Here is an 18,359-nt window from a genome sequence, read left to right as displayed (position 1 = left end):
TTTAAAGTTTTAAAAGACATGCTAATTTGGAAGCCAGGCTTATATTCATGAGCTCACCATAACTGACAGCTCTTCAAAACGCCCTTGGGGTTGTTGCCAGGTAAGTAGGTAAGTAATGTCACTGATAACTTTATTTCCAAGCCTTTAGTGGGCTTCAACCTATTTTCCCTGCAAAATGCTCTCACGGCTAAATGAGTTTTCATGGACTGCTGAGTAACTGACAAACAGCAACAAAACACAGTTGCCCTTCAGTTGTTGTAACTAATTACAGAATGCAGTTCACTAATATTTTTTTTCACAGAAATGTGTCACACTTGAGTCACTTTAGAAGCAAAGAAATTATGATACAAGAAGTGTACTGGCCAGCCAACACACCCATGTGGGGCCCAAACGGGCTGCAAATGGGCTGATATCCGGGGCCCACCTGGGCTACCCAACTGGGACCCAGCTAATTTTGGCCGCAGTTTCCATGGAGGCCCCACATGTGTTAGCCCAGATGGGTTGATGATGGGCTCTTGATGGGCTCCATATTGGGCCCATATGGGTAGCCTAGGTAGTCCCCATATAGGGACTACAGGAGTCTGCCCACATGGGTTGATGATGGGACCCAGATAGGTCTTATCTAGGGCTCTTATGGGCCACAACGGGTGTATATATGGGCTACCATATTTGTCTTTTTGGGTTACCTTATTTTACAGTAAACCCCTAAATACAAACATTATATGTAAGCAATGAACAGAAACCATTACTTCAAGCTTTACTTTATTAACAGAATATTTATTAACATATGTGTATTAACAGACAAGTATCAAAAGTGAAGGCTTTTGACAAACTTTATATTTCACAAACAAAACAAAAGTGCAGTTTTACAGTCCTCTGTCAGAAAACTCTATATTTCACATACAAAAACAAAAGTGCAGAATCTCAGTCCTCTGTTGTCGCTCTCCCAACGGCCCTTTGAAAAGAGAAAATAAATAAATCAACCATTTTTCTACTTTTGCAATTCCTTTTCACAGTTCAAACAGATGTGTCAGGTTAGACTTTTGGTGCTCCAAATCAAGTTTATGTAGATAAGGGGTTTTCAAACCTGTCCCGGAACACCCCCTGCACTGCACATATTGGAGGCACAAAATTTACATTTTGACCAACTTTTACCACTTTTCACGAGTTCACACTTACATACAATTAGAGGGGTTAAGGTTTAATGCATATTTGCCGTGCTTTTCGGAGGGAGGACTCCAAGCTCTGAATTCAGCCCGAACCCAGAGTACTCCCCCCCGCATATAAGTGGTTAGGACTAGAAGTGTGGAGAATAGGTGGTGGGGGGAAGCTGCAAACTGTCAATGGATCGAGGTAAGACTGCTGAGTCTATATGGGCCATTCTACAGAATTGGTGCAAAGTCAGAGTTGGAAACATCTTGAATTTTTTTTCCCCCACAATTTTTTCATATATGCAAATTGTATAATATCCAAGGTATGCTTTTCTAGTAATTGTGCAGTTAATTCTCATTTTGTATTTTCAGATAATGCTGGAATATTTTCCTTCTCCCCAAATTTGTCACTACCGAAACACAATATTAAATAATTTATTAAGAAAGCTTATTATGACCTATTACGATTTTGTTTACATCTACCTTATAAATATATATTTTTTCTATTTTTTTAAAATATTTTTACAGGATAAATAAATGAAGATTATAATTTGTATAATATTTTTAGTGTAATTTATGAGAATTGTTGTATTTTGAACCCAATCTTTCTTTGTAGAAGGCATAAAGTTTATCGTACTAATTTCAAAGTTAAGGATTCATTAGTTTGAATATGCATTGAACCAAACACTATCATAACATCTTAGTTGATAATTCAATATACTTTATTTTTGACAAAACATCCCATGTTACGGTAGTGACTGCATGTTTTGGTAGTGACCACAATACTTAGTTTGCCATGGCTGAATCAGACTGTCCACATTTTATGTTAATATAAATAAATAACTATGATGCACATATGCAGTCAGTACATATAGCAGACACACATCTGACAGTAAATGTCTTATAAGAACACCTAGAGCTATTCTATACTTTGGGTCTTGAGGTGCAAGTGCGAAGAGATATGGCTCATAGATTTTTCTTCCTAAAAAAAACCTTTCAGAACCACATTTTCAATTTTTTTTGTTTATGAGTCATTCAGATAAATCTCCAGAACCACTGAACTGTGTGTGTGTATGTGATTTTGGTTGGGTGACAGTTGTAGGTTAGCCTACAAAAGTTTAAAGTTTGACAAAAGCACAATGTTGTGTTTTACACAAATATAAGTAGGCTAAATACTTTTTAACTGCAGTTTTAATGATAATGACTTTTACCCATCTTGCTCTCCACCACGTGCCCTCGCTGTACGGTTTCCTCCTTCTTCCTGTCCCTGGCACCAATTAGCCACTTTGACACTGCCTTTTCAGCTTCTAGTAATCTGGTTTGTAAGGGCATTTTTTTTCAAGCTTCCTGTAAAATAGATAAAGAGTGAGATAAATTCCTCATTTGAGCCCTTGCAACAAAGCAGAAATCTCCACCATGTAATTTTTCAGGTAATACAATAATGGTATCGGATATAATATTCTGTCAAACACGACATTTTTGGTGCAAAGGTTTATTAAACAAACAAACAAGGGACTGGTTCTGTACCTGTACCTGAAAACTACAGTTAATTTAATTTAAATGTGTAACTTTTGTTCTATTGTATTTACCTTTGCTTGTAACTAGTGTATTTTTACTTATATTATTTGTAGTACCTCACTTGTATTTAATAATGATTTAACTTTATTATTTATTATAAACCATGAGTTGTGTGATTGCTACACCACTAATTAACAGTTACTTATCACTGAATTGGCAGTATACCTGGTCCATGTAGTCATAATTAAGGGTATTCTCTATCCAGGTATGGACAATTAATTGCATACAATCAAATTGATTTATGAAGAACTCAACTCTACAAAATAACCTTTGTTTGCACATTAATATGTTAAACAGCGAGTAAACATACCATATACAACCTCAAACAGTTTGAGCCCCGAAACTCTCGCTTTCCATGGCAGCCAACAAAATTGTACTCTCTTGATAGGGAGTGGTCTAAAAGGAAGGCCATCATTCTTCTGGTGGCTTCATCCAATGTTCTTCCTCCAATTTCTGCCACCACGCCAACCTAAAGAAAAATAAGATTATCATAATGGGAATTAATTCTGATTATCATCGGAAGTAGTAATCTACTATTTGTATAGTGTATCGAGTCCCTAAATAAAACTCTATTTTTCATAATTCCCAGGGAACACTCCCATAATACATGCAGTTGCCTCTCTAACAGATGTTTTATACTTGTACTTAAGTTATTAGCAAAAAAGCTACAGTACTGTGCAAACGTCTTACGCCACCATTATTTTTGTTTTAGAAATGATATAATGACCATATGCTAATTGTGGGAAGTATTTAGTGTGATCTCCCCTTACACTTGAGCAATTGTTGGGATCATGAATGTGGAAAAGTACAGACAGGTTTTAATTTATAATGCCATTCCTTCTGGAAAGTGCCATATTGGGAATGTTTTTATTTTTTTTTAGCATGATAACGATTCCAAGTACACTGCTAATACAGTATAATCATATTTGAAGAGAAAAACAGCTTTCCTGAATTTATAGAGGCAGTATGGGGTCACCTAGACAGAAATTTTTTGAATACGGCCTAAATCTAAAGATGAACTCTGGGAAGTGCAGAAAGCAGCCGAGGTAAAATATGCCAGACAATTACTTCAAAAAACTTAAGGGCAGTCCCCCCAAAAGAGGTGTGAGATGTGCTCAGTGCAAAGAGAGATTACACAAAATACTGACTTTTGCCTGAAGAAGCCTTTTTGTTATTATTTTGTGTACATATTTCCTGTACTTTCTGTACATATTTCCTGTACTTTCTGCATCTTAATAAAGAAACCGAAAAATAAATGTGGGTGGTAATTAATACTTTGCTAAAACAACTAAGCTTGTGGTGGCCTAAGACTTTTGTATAGTATTGTATGTGCAAAAACATTAACGATCAGCCCAGTAAATCTGCTAAATGGTCATATTAGAACATACCACTTGTTTGTGGAAGGTGGGGTCTGCCAATTTCTGCTCCATTGCAGCAACCTCCAAGAGCGTCCTCAGGGGGAAAACAATATCTTCTGGAAGTGCTGTAACTGAAAACAGTAGTCATCACTAACTAAGCATTATCTATCAATGACTTCATTATGTGTGTGGACCCTCAAATAAAATGCTGACTAGTTCCTTTGAAACACTGATGAACAATATGGTGGCATAACTGTAAACAAAGAAGTGTTATAATAATATTTTTAGTAAAACTTTAGAATACTCTTCCATCATCAATGAATAACTACACAGGAACAAATAAGTAACACACTATTAACATTCTACTAATATTAACTAACAAGGAACTCTGATTAATGAAATAGTAATAGCACTCAGTTGAATGTGGTAGTTCTATAACTAATCAATAACTGCTATGTTTTTCATACCTCCCAGATAACTACTAAGAGAACTACTATATGAGTTCATAATGCATACATTAGGAAGGAATTGGAACAGTATTCTAAAGTGTAACGTTAATTCGGTATATTTTGTGCCATTTGTTAATAGAATTAGCACTAACTTTAAATAAAAAAAGGAAAAAATAGCACAGGCCGCGGAGATGGTGTTAAAGCTTCTTGAATCTCGAATGTTCTGTGATGAAATAGACATTTGTTAAAGATTTATAAAAAAATTTACATTTGAGAAGGGGATTTTTTCATTAAATGCGCACACTTTTAAAACAACAGCTAGCTGCTGAAATGGTCGCTGTATGGCTTTGTTCTGTGATCACAAAATAATCGGGAGCAGACACGATTAAACAGGCTTGTCTTGTAATTGCATTCGAAAAATTAATAAGGAAGTGCTTTCATTTTGGCTGTTTGATGTGCACATCGATCTTATACAAATTCAAAAATGGCGCCAGAAATAAGGGAAAATATGGCGCGATTTGGGGGAATTCGAAATTCTAAAGTGACAAGAAGCTTTTGGTCAACATCGTGTTTTGAAAACAATGTATTTTAATTAACATTTATATTGTGAAATGTAACTTTCTTACCTTGACTTAGCCTTGACTACGAAGACAGCGAGAATCTTCCAAATCTCCTCCCGAAAATTACAGCAGTGTGAGTGAGACTGAGAGAGTGAATGGTGTCGCGGCCTCGCGAGCGCGAAAAGGGCGAGGGGAATGGGAAGTGTTGAATGAAATCTCGCGAGATCTATCATGCAAAGGTTTTTCTTTTTTTTGTGTCACCGTTGTAGTGTCTGTACCTTTAGGTGTCTTTTTGTAACTGTTTAAATTATATTGTGAGTAAAAGTGTGCATACTTTTGACTGCACCACTGTGACAGTATCTGCAGGGTCTTGATCCTTTTAATTGGCCGAAAATTTGTTAAAATTGCAATTGTGTTGGCATTTGTATAGATACAAGCAATTTCAAAGGTGCATCTGTAAAAAAAAAATTGGGTTTGACTGTTTGCACTTCCTGAATTAGTAAACTGTAAAACTGAATTAGTCCCCAAGTGTAGCCCATTTTCAACCCATGCACTCATTTCCCATTAGTGAACCACCTAGGCCCCACAAAGGGAGCCCAACTGGGTTTGCCCATGTTGGACTTACTCAGTTGACCCAAGTGGGCCCCATATAAGAAGCCCATTTTGAGCCCATGCCCACTCTGTACCCCTGTCGCCCATTTGTAACCCATGTGGGCCCCACATAAACGTGTTGGCTGGGGGACTACTTCTTCAGTAAAGATGACACATTCAAATCCATAAAAGTGTCCACAGGCTTTCACCAACTGAGTTCAGATGAGCTTGTTGTTTTGAAGGCCATCAACAACTACACAACAACGTTTTTGAAGAACTATAAGAATAATTAATTTATCCCTCTTTGCTAGCAGCATTGCACAACACATCCCACTGCCTCTGAAACTAAACAGTGTTATTGCTGGTTGGCCCCTGGATTGGAGACCAGATGCTGCTGAAAATTGTTTTTAGGGGCCGGTAAGGGGCACTCTTCCCTCTGGACTAAATTTCAAATCTCAGTGTGGAAAAAGGGTAATTGCCCTGTATAAGATGTTGTTTTTCAGATGGGATGATTCACCGGTGTCCTGGACTCACTGTGGCAACTAAAGATCATGTGGCAATGATCCTCAAGGTAGGGATTATAACTTAAAAGGGGAAACACTTTATATTTCTAACAACTATTTGTTGACATATCTAAGAAAATAAGAATTTTTGATTGTAGCCTTGACATATTTACTAGCTAAATCCAGATGTTTTATTTTTGTTAAGAAACACACAAAAAAAAGTCTAGTACAATGAACATAGGAGGCAAGATGATCAAACACATTGTAAAAGGGCCATACTGTATGTCAGATTTTTACTGTATTTCTAGCATGAATACAGTTACACATAAATGACCAGTACACATCTGCAGCTAATGTAATAAATTAATGTTTCAAATTTATTTCCCAACTAAATTGTTCCATGTGCCTGAGATATTCCCCATTTAAACGTTGTTGATGGTCCGTCTATTAGTTTGCATTGACTTGCAGTCATACTCAGTTTGGACACATTCGTACTATTCCAGTACTATCCCCCCACCCTAAACAACCCTGGACTACGTAATACTACACTGTTCTCATTGGTTAAGGGAAGGGGAAGAGGAGACACGTCATATAGTCGAAACGTCTTTTAAGTAAATAAATGAAAAGCTTTGGAACTAGTAACTACATAATAATTACTTGAACACCATAAAATGTTTACTGTTATACAGTTCACTCCTAAATGTTTGGCAACCTTGATGAACATGCTGTAATGAATAACAAAGTTTGTAAGCTATATTGTAATTTTCCAATTTTCCCGATTCCAAAAAAGTTGGGCCGCTGTGTAAAATGGAAATTAAAACATAATGCAAATATGTGCAAATAATTTAAACCCTATATTCAATTGAAACTACTACAATGACAACATATCAAATGTTTAAACAGAAATTTTTTATTTATTGTTCCTTGAAAAATATTTAAATATATGCCCACTTTGAAACAGCAACATGTTTCAAAAAAGCTGGGACAGGGGCAACAAAAGACTGGTAAATTTGTGCAATACAACAAAAAGAAACCTGGTGGAACATCTCACAAATAATTAGGTTATTGACAACAGGCAAAAGAGCATCCCAGAGCAGATGAGTCTTTAAGAAGTTTTCCACTCTGTGAAAAACAGCACAGGCAAATAGTGAAACGACTTAAGAATAATGTTTCTCAATGTGAAATTTCAAAGAGTTTGGGGATCTCATTATCTACAATACAAATACAAACACCATACGTCGCAACATCCAAAAATTCTAGTAAAAACTTTACCATGCAAAGAAGAAACCATACATAAACAAGATCCAGAAACACTGCTGCTTTCTCTAGGCATGAGTTCATTTAGGATGGATTGTTCTTTGGTCAGACAAATACATTTTTGTAATTATTTTTGGGAATTATGGACACCATATCCTCCAGGCTAAAAAGGAAAGGGACCACCTGGCTTGTTATCAGTGCACAGTTCAATAGCCAGCATCCGTGATGGTATGGGGGTGCATTAGTGCACATGGCACTGGTGACTTTACATATATCTATCGATTTTGGAGCAACATATGCTACCATCCAGACAACATATTATCAGGGAAGGCCTTGCTTATTTCAGGAGGACAATGCAAAACCACATTCTGCACATATTACAACAGCATTACGCTGTAGTAAAAGAGTCTGGGTGCTAAACTGGCCTGCCTGCCTTTTCTTCTACTTTTTTCACGAGATTGTGTAACCCATTGGAAAGGCTCTGTCTCCTGCTGGAATATAAAACCTCCTGGCAGAGACAACCATGTGGCCTAGGGTTTTCCTGCATGGGTAAAAACACATCCCACTGCACTTTCAGCAGAAACGCTCCCACTCCCTTCCCCCACTGTCTCCCTCTAAAAAACATTTCTTATGCTACAAAAAATACTGTATCATTTCCTGGCTGTTTACCGGAGCAAGGACCCCAGAAACGCTGGAAGCAAAACAGCCCCACAACACATCCGTCACCATATATTTTACAAAACCACCATTCCCCAGTGGTCCTAAGGGGTTCGGAGGCTCTATCCGAGCCGCACTCTAGCCACATGGTAGCCTAAACACCTACAGGACAAGACCATGAAAAGCTTAGGTGTGATTCTGGGCTCTGTAAAATGCGTGGACACACTGCAGCTGTTAAGATGGCTAATGTTTTATATAGTAGCCTAACCATGCATCTTTTCTACTTGGTATGGGGTTATGTGCCTTGATGAAAACAAAACAGATATATAAATTTTTTTGTTAGCACAACAGACATGGAATCTGAGACCAGGGGATTGTCGAATTACAGACCATTGACACGGATTACGGAGGTTGTACCTTCAAATGGATGGCAAAGAAATGCATAATTTTTTTAATTTGAAGTGCATTCAAGTGATTAGTCACAGTATGTTATATATTTCAATGAAGCATGGAGAAGCCCCAAAATAAGCTACTTTGGAAGCATGTGTTTCAGATATTAGGAAGTGGATGACAGAGAACTTCTTGCTCTTAAACTCAAGAAAAACAGAAATGCTCTTTTTAGGACCCAAAAAACAAAGAGCGTTGTTAGCAGATCTCACTGTGAACCTCGAAGGCTGCATGGTCGTATCCCAAAATACTGTAAGAAACCTTGGCGTTACCCTTGACCCTGACCTCTCCTTTGAAGAACATAAAATATGTCTTTAGAGTTGCTTATTTTCATCTGTAAAACATTGCAAAATTCTGAAACTTTCTATCAAAAACTGATGCAGAAAAACGAATCCATGCTTTTGTTACTTCTAGACTAGATTACTGCAATGCTCTTCTTTCCGGTTACCCTGACAAATCAATAAATAAACTTCAATTAGTGCTGCACACGGCTGCTAGAATCCTAACTAGAACAAAAAATTTTGAACACATTACTCCTGTACTAGCATCTGTACACTGGCTGCCTGTTAGGGTTAGGGCTGATTTTAAGGTTTTACTCTTAACCTATAAATCAATACATGGACTTGCTCCTACTTACCTTGCTGAAATGATCCAGCCATGCATACCTACATGTAACCTATGATCGCAAGATGCAGGCCTTTTAATTGTACCTAGAATTTCAAAACAAACAGCCGGAGGCAGGGCCTTTTCTCATAGAGCTCCACTACTGTGGAATGATCTGCCAATCAAGGTTAGAAATGCAAACTCAGTGCAAACTTTCAAGTGTCTACTAAAAACTCATCTGTACATCTTGGTTTATGATTAGGTGTAGCCTGGCCCAGGGGTGTGAAGGTGACCAGAAGGCTTGATACTATCCTCACTTGCTGTCTTGCCAGGTGGGCTCTCGTCGCCACTGGGATGCCCTCCCTCCAATGCCATTCGGGGGAAGAGTCACTGGCTTGTTGTTGTCTCTCTGTTGCGCACTTGTGCAATTGGGCTGTACTCTCCTGGCAATACTCGGCCCTCATTCAGGGTGGTTGCAGGTGGTGGGTGTCCCTTTGGTTGATGCCTGGCAATGTGGGTGGATTGATTTCCTGCCTGTTGGGCCCTGTCCGGGGCCTCACCCCGGTAGGGCCACAGTGTCACCGGACCCCCCCGTCTCAGTTCCAAGGTCTTACGCTGCTGTATTATTGTGCTGGGGGATTGGGTCAGTTCTCCTTCCCCACTAAGTTCTCCACTATAAATCCTTGTTGATATGAGGAATGCATTTTCTGAATTTTCCCAGTCTCCTCCCGTTTTAAACTTTAGGAGGCCATGAGGTCCTGGTCCATACCTGCGGAGTACCTGGTTTGGGGGGCCCGTTGCTGGCCCTGTCCTTGTCCATCTGGTCACACTTCTGACCTAGTCTAAATTTAAATAGACTCTGTAAATACATTTGATTGATTGATTGAGTTTGTAACGCATAATGCTGTCCTTATATATCCAAACGGAAGGACCATTATACTGTATATGTCAGCTCAGTACTAGATTTCAAGGGAGCCATACTTTCAGAGTGACTTTGCTCCTAAAGCTTGATCATTCTCTTTTGTTGAAACTGATAAATCAGAACTGCTAATCAGTATGCATGAGTGGTCCTAGTGCTTCTGGAGGTGTAACTCTTTACAAGGGAACAGGCGTTTGGTCTGCCACAAAGCCTGGCCAAGAGTGAGCATGTTAAAAAAAAGGAGGAATGGAACATTTGTTGATGTAAAAATAACAAGTCGAAGACCTAGGTCAAAATTACACAAAACACCAAAATATTGTTTTCTAATTAATTTACAGGGGTTGAAATGTAATCTCAGAATGTGAATAATTACCGAAAACAACATTTCTGACCAATTGGGACAAGAGTGTGAGCTTGTCATATATATAAGATGAATGCCTTTTCAATTTGGCATGTCTCAGGGGCTGCCAGGTTCTCTCTCCATGTATTAAAGTGCCATTTCTCCATGTACTAATTGAATACTCCCCCTGCTCTCCACACACCATCATGTGTTGCTCATCTATCATTGTTGGAAGCCAGTGTGGCGTCCATTCCTCTGACTTTGAGAAAACACTTCATCTCATTTGTTGATTCCCTGACATGATGCACTCAACCAGCTTGGCCATTTAGAAACGGGGAGATTTCAAGAATGGAATACTAAACAACAAAACACTAGCCTACCAAGTGTGGTGGCTTTGTAAGAGGACAATTTATCGAGTTTATTTTGTCACATAAGTAAACTAAAACTAACTCTACACAGATGTACATTTGTAACAGTATTGCCACAAGTAATCATTCATGAATGAACCTAATCAACAGTGCAGCCAATGGTTAGGCAACCCTGTTCCTGGAGAGACACAGGGGTTTCAGGCTTTTCATTTAATGGACCAGAAAGCCTGGATGTGTTGAATTTGTCAGTCTCTGAAGTAATGCATAAGCTCAGTTTGACAGTTCAGTGATCGACCAAATGGAACATACGTAGTTCACCAGATTGGTTATGTCCAAATACTGGGTATACTTACCACCGGTTTAGCCAAAGCCACGGGCAAAAAATGAAATATCTTGAAATCAGTCCAAAATATAAAATGTTGAAAACCTGCAGACATTGCACAGCCTACAGACCTTAGCTCCTGAGCTGTATGAAAAATACTGCTGCTCCAACATGAGCACACTGGCAGAACCCTCAGGGACCCTTATAACACAGTGTAAATATGATGCAGATGTAGGGGAGAGGTGGGTGGTGGTAAGAAGACTGGGGGCAGTGTGGTTCTGTGTAACCCTCAAGTATAGTACAGCAGTATGAAATATGAGGTGACATTTGTCATTCACAGTGCATTTGCCTTGACAGTACCCTTCAATTAGATGAACATTACTCTCTGGTTTAATCTGTTTATCAGCAGCCCCACTCAGACATCGATCTCCTTGCAGTGCAAACTCTGATGAATAACAACAGAATGATCGAGGTGATTTCAATAATTTTGAAGGGAGAAGATAAGCGACAGAACTCTGTATGCTACAGTATCAACACACTGGATACTATAGGTCCAGCTCTAGGTTACGTTTGAAATTGTCCCACTGCCCTTTGATTCACTCCTGTTTTTCACCCTGTACTGTCTCTTCAATATAGCTTGAAGAATAGGAAGCGTACCATCTAACAATAGTTGTTTGCCAGAATGTTCTGGAAAGGTTTTGGCAGTGGGAACATTCTCTAAAAAAATTACCAATGTTTCCAAAATGTTCCTATGGATGGTTTTCTACCTATTCTTTTTTGGGGGATTATATGACCATTCAGAGAACATTCACAGAATGTTACAAATGTAAAGAATTAGAATCCTGGGGCATAATAGGGTTAAAAAAAATTCAACTAGAATGTAACCAGTTTAAAATGTCTTACCTACTTGCACTGTATGAACATAAGGTATACTTTACAATAAATATGCTTACCTTTAACTAGTAGACTTCTGGATAAAATGCACAAATTACACAAAAAAATGCACAAATGGGACTCACAAATGAGACACAAAATTCATATACATTTATTAACTTAGCACTTGTTCTATTATGCATTATTAACTCATAGATGTCTTCAGTTAAACTGCTACAAATACCAGGTTTATATTATAATGATAATGTTTGGACTTGACTCTTGACATCCAGTGCACTTTATATTGTGAGAAATGTGTAGTAACAAGCTGATGCAGATAGAGAAACAGTCAGCTGAGCTACAAAATAGAGAATACAATTTTAAAATGAATTTGTATTTAAATTCTTTCAGAATTTGACAGTGACCAATTCCTATTTATTGACAATGTTTTCCATTGAAAAACAATGTTTTAATCTGATCTTTACGGTTTCATTTGATGAACAATTGAATAATTTGTCACTTTCCATAAAAAGAAAAATTTAGCTTTTAACCAATAGCCAAAAGCTAAGTAACTAATAAAACAATATTACTACACAACCCATAAAATTACCATTATACCCGACAAACATGTTGATATAAATATTGATTGTAGTTTTATTATGATTCTTTAAATTATTACCTGCAAAAAGTGTAGTATTAGCAACTACCTTTACTGACTTGCACCAATATCACAAAATGTTACTGTCAGCTGTTGCTATGGCTACGAAGGTGTCACATGACAGTCTTGCAAAGAATAGTTTAATAGCCTATGGTCTTACCGACTGAATGGGGCCAGCATTCTCTGTCCACATATAGGCAGTATGTGGACACCCTGATGATTTGGGTCCAAGAGGGCTATTTAGTTTCAAATGCAGACAAGACGAAGGAGATGTGCAGTGCGGGGCGCCATACATCTGACATCTGACTTTCTGAACCTCTCAGGCTAGAGAGGCAGCCGAGGTCCTCAGGTATCTGGGAACCGAGATCGACTGCCGGCTGTTCTTCACCCAGCATCCAGACAGGGTCTACGAAAAGGCCCAGCTGCGCTTGTTCCTCTTAAAGAAGCTGAAAGGTTTTAACGTCTATAAATATTTAAACAACAGCGTACAAGGCACTCATTGAATCATTTCTCAGTTTCAACATTGCATCCTGGTACAACATCCTCGTACTACATCCTGGTACTAAATAAGACAAAACTCACAAGAATCATCAAACAAGGTAACTGGCACAACCCAGGCACTGCTTTCAACACTATACACACAATCCGTAAGAAGAAAGGCCACATCCATCAGGACAATTCACACCCCCTCCGCCATTCATTCCAGTTACTCCCATCAGGCCGCCGCTTCAAGGCTCCTCTGGCCAAGAAGAAAACATACAAAGACTGATTTAAACCCACTGCCATAACCATTTTAAACAAGCAGACTGGCTTGCACTTTGTGTTTATTATGCCTTCCCTGCACAGTGTCTTTGTTACACGGTTGTATGTGATCCTATGTGTTTCTGTGTTATGTTTTTTATGTGAGCCCTAACCTAAGACGATTTTGTCATGTGGTGGGCAATAAAATGTTTCTTCTTCTTCACTGTTTCTTTCTCCTCAAACAACTACACACTTGCGAACTGTCATACAACTAACAAAGCATCTAAGGACCAGTATGAGAAGAGTGTCAGAGAGGAGGCTTCCCTGGGCTTCTTGTTCACTGGGTTTTTGGGTAGAGACGGGATGTGGGATGCAAGGAGAAATACTTCCAACTGCCGGCAACTTGGAACAACGCATCGCATCCGATGTATTAGCAGATGTGTATTAGCACTTTATTAGGCAGGATTCTCCGACAAGTGGAGAGTAAACATGATTTACGACATGAATGCCTAGGCTCAATTGCAAAATTGAGAAAGGTACATGTGAAGCCCTCTGGACAGCAGTGGCTCTCATACGACAAAATATTTGCCAGTACTTGCAAATAAACAATTAGTAATAGCTTCAACTGAAAATGAAGTAGCTAGATATTAGCTAATCTTTAAATTTGCCGAAGGTTACAAGGCTTTACAGAAATGATTTCTCATCAAAAAAGACATGTGTATAGTCTTTATTGACTCTAATTACCATCTAGAAGTTTGAATTTGTTTATCACTATCAACAAATTATATTACACATATGCCGACAGGGTGGAAAATTACTAGTTGCCATCCTCCTCTGTTATATTAGGGTAAGTCGAAAAGTACTGAAGGGATTGTTACTAAACTGAAGTGATTTTTATTAAACATGATTAAATCCAAGGACAGGGAGGGATCTGTGACTAACAGTTCCTACAGATGCTGAGGTGCGGCCCTATCTCGCGCCTAAACAACAGGGTGTAAAGCGCAAGGGGAACTGGTTGAAACTATCCTAAACTGGACAAACTGATGATTTCTGGGTTTTTGTGTAGACGACCTGGACACACCCTTATGGCTATAGAGAGGGACGCTCTGTGCTGCGCCCCCGAGTTTGTAATGTAACCCCGAGAGTCACTAGTGTAATTATTTCACAAAAGGACTGACGAGTCTATTAATGCATGGTGGGCACGCTGATTGAGATAAAACAGGTGGTAAGAGTCCCCCTGCAGACAGGTGGTAAGAGTCCCCCTGTAGACAGGTGGTAAGAGTCCCCCTGCAGACAGGTGGTAAGAGTCCCCCTGTAGACAGGTGGTTAGAGTCCCCCTGCAGACAAGTGGTAAGAGTCCCCCTGCAGACAGGTGGTAAGAGTCCCCTTGTAGACAGGTGGTAAGAGTCCCCCTGCAGACAGGTGGTAAGAGTCCCCCTGCAGACAGGTGGTTAGAGTCCCCCTGCAGACAGGTGGTTAGAGTCCCCCTGTAGACAGGTGGTTAGAGTCCCCCTGCAGACAGGTGGTAAGAGTCCCCCTGCAGACAGGTGGTAAGAGTCCCCTTATAGACAGGTGGTAAGAGTCCCCCTGTTGACAGGTGGTAAGAGTCCCCCTGTAGACAGGTGGTAAGAGTCCCCCTGCAGACAGGTTTCACTACGTGTAGGGAGAATTAGAAATGGGTAAGTGTGGTAGTAAAACGTTGACGGTCCCTCGTACCTATGATGAATGGTCAAACATAATGAAAGACAAATATGGTGAATAGACGTGAACAATTGTATCTTTGGGAGTTGTTAGAGATTCCAAATAATGGCAGTTTTAGTCAGTGACAAATGCACGAGCTGAAAGAGAAGCTAGAAAAATATCAACAAAGTCCCACTAATTTTCCAGAAATGTTGGGACAGGGGCAACAAAACACTGGAAAAGCTGTGTAATGCAAAAAAAAACTACTGGAACACCTCACAACTAATTAGGTTAACTGGCAAAATGTCAGTAACATTATTGGGTATAAAAAGAGCATCCCAGATAGCAGTGGCGGCGTTAGCCCTGGGCATCCGGGGCTATAGCCCCGGATCTTTTATGAATAGCCCTGGATCTCAAATGGAACTAAAATAATAATAAAAAATATCCCCTGATCTATTCATCTATAATTCTGATCGTGCATTATGACAATGTGGACGTGTAGCCCGCTAGCGTGTACATTGAACATTCAAAACCCTGTACTTTCTGTCCCAGGCGGGGCAGGAGGGTGGGTAAGCCCTGAATGTATTGTGATCCTAGCGACGCCTCTGCCAGAGAGGATGAGTCTTTCAGAAGTAAAGATGGGGTGAGACCCCACTCCATGAAATACTGTGCAGGCAAATAGTGCAACAATTTAAGAATTACATTCCTCAACGCATTATTGCAAATAGTTTGCTGCATAGGCTCAGGAAGACTTCCAAAATCCATCTGTAAAGACTGTATGTCGCTGCATCCACAAATGCAAGTTAAAACACCATGCAAACTACCATGCAAAGAAGAAATCATATATAAACAAGATCCAGAACCGCCGCTGCCTTCTCTGGGCCCGAGCTGAGGTTATGGAGCAACATATGCTGCCATTTTTCAACAAGACAATGCCAAATCACTGCACGTTTTACAAGAGCATGGCTCAGAAATAAAAGAGCCTGGATCTAGACAGGCCTGCCTGCAGTGTAGAACTGTCACTATATTTGCTGCATTATGAAACGAAAAATACGACAAAGGAGACCCCAAACTGTTGCGCTGCTGAAATCCTATGAAGCAAGCATGGAAATAAATGTCACTTTCAAAACTACAGCAAATGTAGTTCCCTAAACGCTTACAGAGTATTGTAAAAAAAACAAGAAGAGGTGATGCAACACAGCGGTTAACATGCCCCTGTCCCAACTTTTTTTATACTTGTAAATTCAAAATGGGCATGTATTTGTCGAACAAAACAAAATCTCAGTTTCAACATTCTATATGTTGTCTTTGTACTATCTTTAATTAAATATAGGCATACATTTTTGCTCATAAGTTTGCATACCCTGGCAGAAATTGTGAAATTATGGCATTGATTTTGAAAATATGACTGAACATCGAAAAAAACTGTCTTTAATTTAAGGATAGTGATCATATGAAGCTATTCATTATCACATCGTTTTTTGCTCCATTTTAAATCGAAATGATAACAGAAATCACCCAAATGGCCCTGATCAAAAGTTTACATTCGCCTTGTTACAGACACACAAGGTGACACACACAGATGAAAATGACAATTAAAGATGAATGTGCCACATCTGTGGCTTTTTAAATTGCAATTAGTGTCTGTGTATAAATTGTGAATAAGTTTGTTAGCTCTTACGTGGATGCACTGAGCAGGCTAGATACTGAGCTATGGGGAGCAGAAAATAACTGTCAAAAGACCTGCGTGACAAGGTAATGGAACTTTATATAGATGGAAAAGGATATCAAAAGATATCAAAAGCCTTGCAAATGCCAGTCAGTACTGTTCAATCACTTATGAAGTGGAAATCTCTTAATAAGTTATTGAACAGCAGACCAAGGTCAGGTAGACCAAGAAAGATTTCAGCCAAAACTGCCAAAAGAATTGTTCGGGATACAAAGAAAACCCACAGGTAACCTCAGGAGAAATACAGGCTTCTCTGGAAAAAGACGGTATGGTTGTTTCAAGGAGCACAATACGACTACACTTGAACAAAAATTAGCTGCATGGTCGAGTTGCCAGAAAGAAGACTTTACTGCGCCAATGCCACAAAAAAGCCTGGTTACAGTATGCCTGACAACACCCTGACATACCTCACAGCTTCTGGCACACTGTAACTTGGAGTGACAAGTCCAAAGTATAGCTTTATGGTCACAACCATCAGTGCTATTTTTGGAAGGGGGTCAACAAGGCCTATAGTAAACAGAATACCATCCCCACTGTGAAGCATGGTGGTGGCTCACTGATGTTTTGGGGGGGTGTGAGAACGGGGAATCTTGTGAAAATGTATGGCAAGATGAATGCAGCATGTTATCAGAAAATACTGGCAGACAATTTGCATTCTTCTGCAAGAAAGCTGCGCATGGGATGCTCTTGGACTTTCCAGCACGACAATGATCTTAAGCACAAGGCCAAGTTGACCATCCAGTGGTTAGAGCAGAAAAAGGGGAAGGTTCTGGAGTGGCCATCACAGTCTCCTGACCTTAATATCATCGAGCCACTCTAGGGAGATCTCGAAAATGCGGGTTCATGCAAGAAGACCAAAGACTTTGCATGGCCTGGAGGCATTATGCCAAGACGAATGGGCACTTATACCACCTGCAAGAATTCGGGGCCTCATAGACGACAATTACAAAAGACTGCACACTGTCATTGATGCTGAAGGGGGCAATACACAGTAAGTACTAAGGGTATACAGACGTTCATTGTTTTCTTTGTTGCCATGTTTTGTTTTATGATTGTGCCATTCTGTTATGACCTACAGTTGAATGTGAATCCCATAAGAAATAAAAGATGTGTTTTGCCTGCTCACATGTTTTCTTTAAAATGGTAAATATATTTACATTTCTCCAAGGGTATGCAAACTTTTGAGCACAATGGTAAATGATTTGCTCATCATTGCATTCTGTTTTTATTGGCATTTTATACAGCACCCAAACTATTTTGGAAACGGAGTTGTAAAATTAAAAAAATGAGAATTTATTTGAAAGCTTATGTGACAAGAAGAAGTAGACAAACATTTAGAAAATGTAGTGAAGGGGGGAATACTGATCAGTGTGTTTTAGTTACTCCCACTAAGGTTGACGCAGATATGTACTTTCCCTCTGGCCGGCCCCCACCCTACTGTAATTGCAGACAAAAACACCCTACAACTCGGTTGATGGCGCAGACTACTGACGCACTGTTACTAACTTGTGTAAAAAAGGGTTTCCTGATAAAGATGAACTGGGAGAAGATTGCCGAATGCAAACAGAAGCAAGG

Source organism: Esox lucius, chromosome 20, assembly GCF_011004845.1.
Source record: "Esox lucius isolate fEsoLuc1 chromosome 20, fEsoLuc1.pri, whole genome shotgun sequence".
Taxonomy (NCBI): domain Eukaryota; kingdom Metazoa; phylum Chordata; class Actinopteri; order Esociformes; family Esocidae; genus Esox; species Esox lucius.
Note: the sequence above shows the minus strand (reverse complement) of the source record.